The 12,217-nt window shown below is 51.7% G+C and overlaps 1 protein-coding gene across 1 annotated transcript in view; it reads left to right on the forward strand.

Moving 5' to 3' along the window:
• LOC140409107 (kinesin-like protein KIF24) overlaps positions 1-12,217 on the forward strand; it is a 169,008-nt gene that overhangs the window by 147,324 nt on the left and 9,467 nt on the right. The window lies entirely within an intron of this gene.

Below are 12,217 nucleotides of genomic sequence, written 5' to 3' on the forward strand. Positions count from 1 at the left end.
CCTGCTTGTACAGGTCCCACCTTCCCCAGAATGCGCTCCAATTATCCAAATACCTGAAGCCCTCCCTCCTACACCATCCCTGCAGCCACGTGGTCAACTTCACTCTCTCCCTATTCCTAGCCTTGCTATCACGTGGCACCGGCAACAAACCAGAGATGACAACTCTGTCTGTCCTGGCTTTTAACTTCCAGCCTAACTCCCTAAACTCGTTTATTACATCCACACCCCTTTTCCTACCTACGTCGTTGGTACCAATGTGCACCACGACTTCTGGCTGCTCCCCCTCCCCCTTAAGGATCCTGAAGACACGATCCGAGACATCGCTGGCCCTGGCACCCGGGAGGAAACATACCTTCCGGGAGTCTCGCTCGCGACCACAGAATCGCCTATCTATTCCCCTAACCATTGAGTCTCCTGTCACTATTGCTTTTCTATTCTCCCCCTTTCCTTCTGAGCCCCAGAGCCAGATTCAGTGCGAGAGACCTGGCTGCTAGGGCCTTCCCCCGGTAGGTCATCCCCCCCCCCCCCCAACAGCATCCAAAATGGTACATTTGTTTTGAAGGGGAACAGCCACAAGGGATCCCTGCACTGTCTGCCTGTTTGTTTTCTTTCCCCTGACTGTAACCCAGTTACTCTTGTCCTGTACCTTGGATGTGGTTACCTCCCTGTAACTCTTGTCTATTATCCCCTCTGCCTCCCGGATGATCCAAAGTTCATCCAGCTCCAGCTCCAGTTCCAGTTCTGAGGAGCTGGAGTTGGGTGCACTTCCTGCAGGTATAGTCAGCGGGGACACCGGTGGTATCCCTCACCACCCACATCCTACAGGAGGAGCATGCAACTGCTCTAGCCTCCATCCCCTCTTACCTTACAGAATATCGCTGCACTGTGGACCAACTGGAACTCCCCGCCCTCCGACTCTGCTCCCAGTCAGTTGCACTCTCTGTAAACTCCCGGCTCCCTTCACGCTATTTGAGGAAATGTAGGAAATGAAATGAAAGGAGGACCTTGCTCCCTCCTCACCTAATTCTCTCAGTCACCAAACTCTCACTATAGCACTCAAATGCACCCAAATTCAGCACTCAGTGCAAACAAAGTCTGCACTGTAAACAGGCTCACCTTGATACTGTGAATCTAGCCTCTGAAAACTGGCCTAATCCAATTAACTAATTAACAAGCTCCAGCTGCAAGTGGCTACAAGTATAACCTTTGTTTAAAGCTGATTGAAAATTCACCTTCTTCTAAACCAAACAACTTGAAGGTGAATGCTGCACAGTCTCCTGCCTAATCCCCACCCTTTACCTGCCCTACCTTCTGTCCTCCCAGCCCTGTGCCTGTGGTGGGGGTCGGACTACCTGAGGCCTGGTTCTGTAGGCCCCCTCCTGGCGTGAAGGCCCTGCTGCCTGCCTCTGTCCTCCCACCCCTCTGCCTGAGGTGGGAGTGGGAACATCCAGGGGCCTTTTGCTGCAGGCCCCCTCCTGGGGTGAAGGCCCTGCTGCATGCCTCTGTCCTCCCACCCCTCTGCCTGAGGTGGGAGTGGGAACATCCAGGGGCCTTTTGCTGCAGGCCCCCTCCTGGGGTGAAGACCCTGCTGCCTGCCTCTGTCCTCCCACCCCTCTGCCTGAGGTGGGAGTGGGAACATACAGGGGCCTTTTGCTGCAGGCCCCCTCCTGGGGTGAAGGCCCTGCTGCCTGCCTCTGCCTGAGGTGGGGGTGGGACCACCTGGGACTACAGGCCCAGCCTTCTGTCCTCCCACCCCTCTGCCTGAGGTGGGAGTGGGACCATCCGGGCTACAGACCCAGCCTTCTGTCCTCCCACCCCTCTGCCTGAGGTGGGAGTGGGACCAGCTGGGGCCTGGTGCTGTGCCCACCTCCTGGGGTGAAGATCCTGCTGCCAGCCTTCTGTCCTCCCACCCCTCTGCCTGAGGTGGGAGTGGGACCACCTGGGGCTGCAACAAAATACTTTGTTTCGGGACCCTGCAGGGCTGAAGCGCGTCATCCTTATTACCACCAAGAGCCTTATTACCACCTGTGGCGGGTGTGGGGCAGTTTTGGACATTACCTTGGGACCCTCCAGGGCTGAAGAACGATGCCCCACTGCTCTGCAGCACATTCCCTTGTGGCACCTGTGCGTAAGGTGTCACGTCCCTACCTCCTTTCCCCTTTAATTGTTTTACGCACGGTCGGGTCGTACCAGGGGTGGGCATGGGCAGCACCTCTGGGGCATCCTCCACTCTGCCAGGGGCAGTGGCAGCCTCTTGACCTTTCGCTGCCACTGCGGACCCCACGCCCTTCCACTTACTAATGCGGCGACTGGGGGTGAAGTGCCATGCCCACCCCACAATGACCATTGAGGCGTGCACCCGTGCGATGGCCGCGGTTGTCGGCCCCTCTGCCATCGTAGCCGCCTCGCGGATGTACGGCAAGGCTGTGTTTTTCCTGAGGGCCGAGCTGGCAGTCCACCGGGCCCTGGAAAGGGGGCTCACGATGGGCGGGACACACGTGGTGGTGGACCCGCTGGAGGCCACCGCCGAGCGTGTCGTTCTTTCAAACGTCCCGCCCTACCTTCCTACTGAGCTCCTCGTCCCCCATCTCAACCTACTGGGGGAGGTCAGGCCCGGGGAGGCGCCACTGACACTGCCTTCGGGACCCCTCCCTCCGCCATGTATACTCCTTCCGGCGACAGGTTTTTATCCGCCTGACCCGGGAGGAGGTCACCGAGGGAGGTTTTGTGGTCACCCACCAAGGGGAGGACCACAAGATATTTTGGTCGGCGGACGGCATGCGGTGCCATGCCTGCAAAGGGCTGGGGCATATTCACCGGAACTGCCCCACCCTAACGGCCGCCGCCAACACCACCTCCGCGGTGGCTGCGGCTGGCACTACCCCCCTCTCCTCTACCACCGGAGCCCCTATATATTCGGGTCATGGGCGGGCGACGGCGAGGAAGGCTCCCTGCTCACCATAACCGTGCAAACGACGCCAGGGAGCCCAAGTTCCATCTCGGAGCTGTTCCCGGGGGTTTTCCCGGGTCTCTCCGAGTGCCCGGCATCGACGGTGGTGGCGGGGTCGGAGCCGCCGCCACCCACGGACCCTGTGTCGTGGGGGGAGCCTGCGAGGGACCTGCCTGAGGACGATCCTGGGGGTGGGATCGACTCGGGCCTAGGGCTAGCCGGTGGGCCCGTGTTGCCCGCCACACTCCATGTGGCGGGGGACTCAGGCTCAGGTGGTGACCGCTCGGAGGAGGAAGGCTGCTCAGTGACGGGTGAGGAGGAGGATTTAGACGCTCTCTGCAGCGAGGCAGAGGGCGCCCTCACACCCAGCACCAAGTCTCCACTCATCTCTTCAGGAGAACTCCGAGCATTTTTGATGCACATGAGGAGGCGGTCACCAGGACTGTGTGCAGCTGACCCTGGACAGCTGGGGAAATCTGGGGCTGCTACTCAAGTCCGCCCGCATCTTTGCCAGAGAGGTGCGGGATTTCGATCAGGACCAGGGGGCGCAGTGCCAAGCTGTTCTCTTCCTCATGGGGCTCCTGAGGGAGTGGAGGGGGCGTTGAACCTCCACTCCCTCTGTGCATTGAGGTGGTTGGTGACGGATACACACTACCACTGACATGGAGGTAACCATAGCCAGCCTCAACATCAACGGCAGCAAGGATGCACATCGCCGTTTCCAGTTCTTCTCTATCCTTCGGGACGGAAAGTACGGGGTGTGCTTCCTGCAGGAAACCCACGCCATTCCGGGTGACGAAGCTCAGTGGACCCTGGAGTGGCAAGGAGGAGTCTTCATGAGTCACTTGGCCCCACGTTCGGGCGGGGTGGCTATCTTGTTGGCTCCACATTTTCAGCCGGAGATCTTGGGGGGTCAAGGAGCCAGTGCCAGGCCGTCTGTTGCACTTAACAGTCCGCGTCGGGGATGTGGTGCTTCACTTCGTGAATGTCTACACTCCCCTGGTCGGGCCGCTGCAGGCGGTACCACGTACCACGTACATAAAAAGCAAGAGGGTAGCCAGGGAAAGGGTTGGCCCACTGAAGGATAGGCAAGGGAATCTATGTGCGGAGCCAGAGGAAATGGGCGAGGTACTAAATGAATACTTTGCATCAGTATTCACCAAAGAGAAGGAATTGGTAGATGTTGAGTCTGGAGAAGGGGGTGTAGATAGCCTGGGTCACATTGTGATCCAAAAAGACGAGGTGTTGGGTGTCTTAAAAAATATTAAGGTAGATAAGTCCCCAGGGCCTGATGGGATCTACCCCAGAATACTGAAGGAGGCTGGAGAGGAAATTGCTGAGGCCTTGACAGAAATCTTTGGATCCTCGCTGTCTTCAGGGGATGTCCCGGAGGACTGGAGAATAGCCAATGTTGTTCCTCTGTTTAAGAAGGGTAGCAAGGATAATCCCGGGAACTACAGGCCGGTGAGCCTTACTTCAGTGGTAGGGAAATTACTGGAGAGAATTCTTCGAGACAGGATATACTCCCATTTGGAAGCAAATGGACATATTAGTGAGAGGCAGCACGGTTTTGTGAAGGGGAGGTCGTGTCTCACTAACTTGATAGAGTTTTTCGAGGAGGTCACTAAGATGATTGATGCAGGTAGGGCAGTAGATGTTGTCTATATGGACTTCAGTAAGGCCTTTGACAAGGTCCCTCATGGTAGACTAGTACAAAAGGTGAAGTCACACGGGATCAGGGGTGAACTGGCAAGGTGGATACAGAACTGGCTAGGCCATAGAAGGCAGAGGGTAGCAATGGAGGGATGCTTTTCTAATTGGAGGGCTGTGACCAGTGGTGTTCCACAGGGATCAGTGTTGGGACCTTTGCTGTTTGTAGTATATATAAATGATTTGGAGGAAAATGTAACTGGTCTGGTTAGTAAGTTTGCAGACGACACAAAGGTTGGTGGAATTGCGGATAGCGATGAGGACTGTCTGAGGATACAGCAGGATTTAGATTGTCTGGAGACTTGGGCGGAGAGATGGCAGATGGAGTTTAATCCGGACAAATGTGAGGTAATGCATTTTGGAAGGGCTAATGCAGGTAGGGAATATACAGTGAATGGTAGAACCCTCAAGAGTATTGAAAGTCAAAGAGATCTAGGAGTACAGGTCCACAGGTCATTGAAAGGGGCAACACAGGTGGAGAAGGTAGTCAAGAAGGCATACGGCATGCTTGCCTTCATTGGCCGGGGCATTGAGTATAAGAATTGGCAAGTCATGTTGCAGCTGTATAGAACCTTAGTTAGGCCACACTTGGAGTATAGTGTTCAATTCTGGTCGCCACACTACCAGAAGGATGTGGAGGCTTTAGAGAGGGTGCAGAAGAGATTTATCAGAATGTTGCCTGGTATGGAGGGCATTAGCTATGAGGAGCGATTGAATAAACCCGGTTTGTTCTCACTGGAACGAAGGAGGTTGAGGGGAGACCTGATAGAGGTCTACAAAATTATGAGGGGCATAGACAGAGTGGATAGTCAGAGGCTTTTCCCCAGGGTAGAGGGGTCAATTACTAGGGGGCATAGGTCTAAGGTGAGAGGGGCAAGGTTTAGAGTAGATGTACGAGGCAAGTTTTTTACGCAGAGGGTAGTGGGTGCCTGGAACTCGCTACCGGAGGAGGTGGTGGAAGCAGGGACGATAGTGACATTTAAGGGGCATCTTGACAAATACATGAATAGGATGGGAATAGAGGGATACGGACCCAGGAAGTGTAGAAGATTGTAGTTTAGTCGGGCAGCATGGTCGGCACAGACTTGGAGGGCCGAAGGGCCTGTTCCTGTGCTGTACATTTCTTTGTTCTTTGTTATATGTGCTCCATGGCACGGTGAAAAATTCCTGATGCCAAAATTATGCCATACGGTATTCTCAGAAAGCAGTCCCGTCCAAATGGCGTACTGAAAGTGTAGTATTGTGTACTTTGTTCCTCTAGCTTTAGTTGCCAAAACCCTGAGATCCGTCAAGTTTCGCAAAGAATCGGACACCAGCCATCTCAGATGTGATTTCCTCACGCTTTGTATTTGATAATGTTCTCTTTTGATATTCTTGTTAAGACCTTTAGGTTCCATGCATATGCAAATATCGCCATTCTTTTTCTTTACACAAACCAGTCGGTAGGATCTTCTATTTTTCTGATTACTTTTAATTTTGTCATTCTGTCTGGCTCCGTTTTGAGGAAATCCCAAAAAGCTGTAGGTACTCTTCTGGGTGCCTGTATCACAGGTTTTTCACCCTCTTTGAGTTGTATTTTGTAGGTGAATGGTAGTGTACCAAAACCTGTTACACATAGCTGAATTTGCTGATAATGTTCTCTGAATCGTTGGAGTGTTGATCCAATCCATTGTGGATTGTGCTATATAATCAACTGCACTAGACTTAATTCTTCACAGGACTGATCATTTAATCATGAATCGAAGCCCTCAGATACAATATAGAACGGGACAGAATAAACTGTGTTCTTCACCACCACACTCTGGTCACAAGCACCATAACATTTAATGATTCAACCATTATAATCTCAGAGATATTTTGTGATTGCTTCTAATTGGTTGATTTTTTAAAAATCAGTCATGCTGATTAAATTGGTTTTGGCACCAGTGTCTAACTTCAGTCGGAGCAGTGTACCGTTCAATTCAAGTGGTGGCAGCCATTTGTCCTCATCAACCTCATTTATTTTAAATGGAGTATCATCAGTTTGCATTTTTTTAAGTGCTGGAGCATTTTTTTATGTCTCCAAAAATTTATTCTTCTGTGTATAGCTCCGTAAAACAATGATATTTCTTCAGTGGAGCCTGTGGGCTGGATTCTCCGAAAATGCGACCATGTCCCCATGCCGGCGTAAAAACGGTGGAGTTTTACTCCCAAAATTACTAGAAAAAAAATTAAACAAATTCTTAGCCCTGCAGGGGACTAGCAGGGACCCAGAGTGAATCTCGCAGCTTTTGCTGCAGATATGGGCCCCCACACATCTGGGCCAGAGGCTGCGCATGAGCGGCGGTGACCTCCAGTGCCTGCGCCGTGCTCCATGGCGGACTCAGACCGCGGAACCAGACCAAAGAAAGAGACCCCCCGATCAGCCGTGCGCCCGAGCCTCAACCCCCGCACATTTAATCCCCGGCCCGCCTATAAGGCCCCCCCCGGTCTCCGATCTGCCTGCCCCCGACCAGGGAGGCCGCGGACTGAGTCCGCAGCCGCCACGCGAGCATCCAGACCAGCAATAGGTGGTTAGTTCCACGCCGTCGGGAACTCGGCCAGTCGGGAGCGGTGGATTGATGAGCTGGCCTCTGGTAATGGGCCCCCAGCAGCGCGACAAAACCCATGGTGATGCCGAATTGCGGTGCCTGGAGAATCCCTGGACCGGCGCCGGGCCCGATTACAGCGTCAAACTGGGTTCTCTGCCCCGGCGCCAGGCGCGATTATGGCATCGGGCTGCGGAGAATCCATCCCTGTGTCTTCCACTGTGCTGACTGGTTTGGGGCTGAGCTTAGAGGAACAGTTCTGAGCAACATGATTTTTTTTCCTTTGCATCTGGAATAAAACTTGCCAAACGCTAGACACTGCCTAATTTGAGCCTTTGACCACATCTTTTCCACAGAAATACTTTGTCCTGATCTTTAACCTGTTTGTTTGTGTGCGAGGAGCTACAGGAACTTTCCCACCTTTTTTTGGAAGTTTCCCGCCTTTTTGGAAAAAGGGCAGCAACCGGAGTTTTCTCCTGTGCTGCTCGCTCGTGAGCCTGACAAATCTTACTGTTTGTTCCAAAGATAGCTCTGATTTCCTCAGCAACCGTTCTACAGCTTATTTTCATTCTCACCAAACACAGTCTGGTCCTAAATCATGGAAGATTCCACCACAGAAAAATTCCAGGTTTTAGCTTTTAACTTTAAATCAGTAATGAACTGAACTATGGACTCTCCTGTTTTCTGTAAACATGATCTAAACACATAGTGTTCACAAATTTCATTCTTTCTGGGGCTGCAATGGACATCAAATCTTCGAATTACTTCATTAAAATTTTTACTATCTTCATTGTTTGCAAATTTAAACATATTAAACACAACAATTGTTTCTGGCCCTGCTTGTTAGGAGCATTGCTACCTTAGCTGAATCTGATTGATCCTCTAAATTTACAGCAATAAGAAACAGATTAAATTGTTATTTAAACACTTGCTAGTTGCTGAGACATTACCATGAAAGCTGAGACTCTTTGATGGCTTCAACGACTCCATGCTGTTAATACTGCAGTCTGGCAAATCTTCAAATCTCTGTGGTAGGCTGATAGTTTTTCTTTTTCTCAGTGTTTAATACATTCCCACTATAGTACCATGTAATGTTCTTGTTGGATGGCCTGATTTATTACAAGAACACTTGTACTTAAAGTTATAAATGATTTTTTTTTAAAATATATATTTTATTGAAGTTTTTCAAACAAAGATTTTCCGTATTTACAACTTAATAAAGGAATATACATTAAACGTTATTTAAATAATATATTAAACTAACAACAGATGGAAAAAGAAATAAACAAAAAGCAAATACCAACAACTAACTAAGAAAAAAACAAGAACACGGATTAATCCTCCCCCACTCCCCCCTCCCCCCTGGGTTGCTGCTGCTGTCTTTTATGTTTTTCCATTATCGTTCCGCGAGATAGTCAAGGAATGGTTGCCACCGCCTGGTGAACCCCTGAGCCGATCCTCTTAACGCATATTTTATTCGTTCCAGTCTTATGAACCCTGCCATGTCGTTTATCCAGGCCTCCACGCCCGGGGGCTTCGCTTCTTTCCACATAAGTAGAATCCTTCGCCGGGCTACTAGGGACGCAAAGGCCAAAACGTCGGCCTCTTTCGCCTCCTGCACTCCCGGTTCTTCTGCAACCCCAAATATAGCCAACCCCCAGTTTGGTTTGACCCGGACCCCCACCACCTTTGAGATCACTCTTGCCACACCCTCCCAGAACTCATGCAGTGCCGGACACGACCAGAACATGTGAGTGTGGTTCGCCGAGCTTCCCGAGCACCTCCCACGCCTGTCCTCCACCCCAAAAAACCTGCTCAGTCTTGCTCCCGTCATATGCACTCTGGGTAGAACCTTAAATTGAATCAGGCTAAGCCTGGCACACGAGGATGAGGAATTTACCCTACTTAGGGCATTTGCCCACAGCCCCTCCTCAATCTCTTCCCCCAGCTCCTCTTCCCATTTTCCCTTCAGCTCCTCTACCATCGCCTCCCCCTCGTCTCTCATCTCCCTGTATATTTCGGACACTTTACCTTCTCCAACCCATGCCCCCGAAATCACTCTATCCTGGACCCCTTGCGTCGGGAGCCGCGGAAATTCCCTCACCTGTTGCCTCGTAAATGCCCTCACTTGCATGTACCGGAAAGCATTCCCTGGTGGCAGCTTATATTTTTCTTCCAATGCTCCCAAACTCGCAAACGTCCCGTCTACAAACTTCCTAATTCCTGCTCGCTGCCAACATTGAAATCCCCCATCTATCCTCCCCGGGACGAACCTGTGGTTATTCCTTATCGGGGACCACACCAAGGCACTCGTCACTCCCCTATGTCGTCTCCACTGCCCCCAGATCTTCAAGGTCGCCACCATCACTGGGTTTGTGGTGTACCTTTTCGGAGAGAACGGTAGCGGCGCCGTCGCCAGCGCTTTTAGGCTCGTTCCCTTACAGGACGCCATCTCCAACCTTTTCCACGCCGCACCTTCTTCTTCCCTCATCCACTTACAGACCATCGACACATTGGCGGCCCAATAGTAGTCACTCAGACTCGACAGTGCCAATCCCCCTCTGTCCCTACTGCGCTGCAGGTACCCCCTCTTTACCCGCGGGGTCTTTCCCGCCCACACAAAGCTCATAATGCTCCTGTCTATTTTTATGAAGAAGGCCTTTGTAATCAGGATGGGGAGGCACTGAAACACGAAAAGGAAACTCGGGACGACCATCATTTTAACCGCCTGTACTCTGCCCGCCAATGACAGGGGCACCATATCCCACCTCTTAAAGTCCTCCTCTGTCTGCTCTACCAATCGCGTCAGGTTAAGTTTATGTAGGGTTAGCCATCCCCTTTTGTAACCCATCTCCTCACCCAGGTCTCACGCACCCGTCTGTCCCCCAGACGGCGCCCTCCCATCTCGACCACCTCGTCTCGTATCAGCTCCCCCTTACTCTCAGCAGCAGCAACCCAGTTAATCCCCTTCCCCCCCCTTCCCCCCCCCCCCCCCCAGATCCCCCTCTAGCTTGATTACTCCCCCCATATTGCTTCCGGAAGTCAGCTAACTCTGGCTGACCTCGGCTTCCCCCGTTCATCCTTTGACCGCCCTGCGTGTGAGGCTCCCTTCCTTCCTGCGCCCTTTTTCCCACCATAGTTTCCATAGCGCGGGAAAATACCCGCGCCTTCCTCTCGGCCCCGCCCCTGCAGTTCCCTCATTCCCCTTCCCTGTCCCCTTTTTCACCGGCGCCCGCATTTCTTCATGTCCCCCACATCGGGGGGAGAAAAATTCCCCGTCCAACATTGTTATACATTAGCCCTCCCCTCTCCCCACTTTACATTTCTGTGCCACCACCTCGCTACCCCTCTCCGGGCATCAATTTCTCAAGTCTAGTCCAATTTCTCTTCCTGAATGAATGTCCATGCCTCCTCCGCCGTCTCGAAGTAATGGTGTTTGCCATGATGTGTGACCCACAATCTCGCCGGCTGCAGCATCCCAAATTTGACTTTCTTCCTATGGAGCACCGCCTTGGCCCGGTTGAAACTCGCCCTCCTTCTCGCCACCTCCGCACTCCAGTCTTGATACACACGTATCACCGCGTTCTCCCACTTACTACTCCGTGTCTTCTTAGCCCAGCTCAGGACCATCTCCCTGTCCCTGTAGCGATGGAACTTCACCACTATTGCTCTTGGTGTTTCCCCTGCCTTTGGTCTTCTCACGAGGACCCGGTACACACCCTCCACTTCCAGGGGGCCCGTTGGGGCCTCAGCTCCCATCAGAGTATGGAGCATCGTACTCACATACGTCCCAGCATCAGCTCCCTCTGTTCCTTCGGGGAGACCTAAAATCCGTATGTTCTTCCTCCTCGAGCTGTTCTCCAGGGCTTCCAGCCTTTCTATGCACCTCTTGTGTAGTGCCTCATGCATCTCCGTTTTTACCACCAGGCCCTGTATCACGTCTTCGTTCTCGGCTGCCTTTGCCTTCACTCCACGGAGCTCCATCGCCTGGACCTTTTGTGTTTCCTTTAGTCCCTCGATTGCCAGTAACATCGGCGCCAGCACCTCTTTCTTGAGCTCCTCCACACATCGTCGGAGGAACTCCTGCTGTTCCGGGCCCCATACCATCTGGGCTCCCTCGGCCGCCATCTTGCTTCTCCCTTCTCTTCTCTGCCGCTGCTCCAAAGGATCCTCCGCAATTTGGCCACTACTGCCGCTCCTTTCCATCCACACCCGGGGGGACTCCTTCCTTTGTCACCTCACATTGGGTTTGGTCGCAAAAAATTTCCGTTGGGGCTCCCGATAAGAGCCCAAAAGTCCGTTGAAACGGGAGGTGCCGAAACGTGCGGGTTAGCTGGTCATCGCCGCAACCGGAAGTCTATAAATGATTTATTAACATTAACTGGGGGTAAACTATATACAAGACAATAGATGAACAACAGCAAAATCATGCACATGCAAGCTCTCTCTTTTACTTCCTCCAATCAGTGTCTGGTCAGCTGACTTTACATTCATTTATATATTAGTGAGGCTCTTAGTGGTTAGTCGGTGAATTACAACACAACCATGATATCACTGCACATCCATTCTCTGATTTAATAAGTGATGTTTTTGTTTTTCTTACAAAAGTACATAATTTCACATTTATCTCTGTTAAAGTTAATTTGCCACTGAATTCTCACTCTGCAAATTTTCTAATGTTACCTTGTTTATATTGCTTTCTTATCATATAATACATAATAATATCCCACCAATCACACCTTTTTCTGATGTAACCAATGGAGCTCACACCCATCCTTCAGGCGAGGTCCAAAATGTCATGAAGACTATGTGAAAATGGGGCCATCTCATGTCTGTAACTGCGAGGGACCAACCGGACACTCCCATTGAGCTAAAACCTCAAAAATGTTCAATTCTGTTCTTTTTCAATGTTGAGATTTTCTACATTTCTGTGCGCTAAACGCGTTCTGCAGGGAATACAAACTGGATCCCCACTGTTATACATCTACAA

This window comes from Scyliorhinus torazame, chromosome 3 (genome assembly GCF_047496885.1).
Source record: "Scyliorhinus torazame isolate Kashiwa2021f chromosome 3, sScyTor2.1, whole genome shotgun sequence".
Taxonomy (NCBI): Eukaryota; Metazoa; Chordata; class Chondrichthyes; order Carcharhiniformes; family Scyliorhinidae; genus Scyliorhinus; species Scyliorhinus torazame.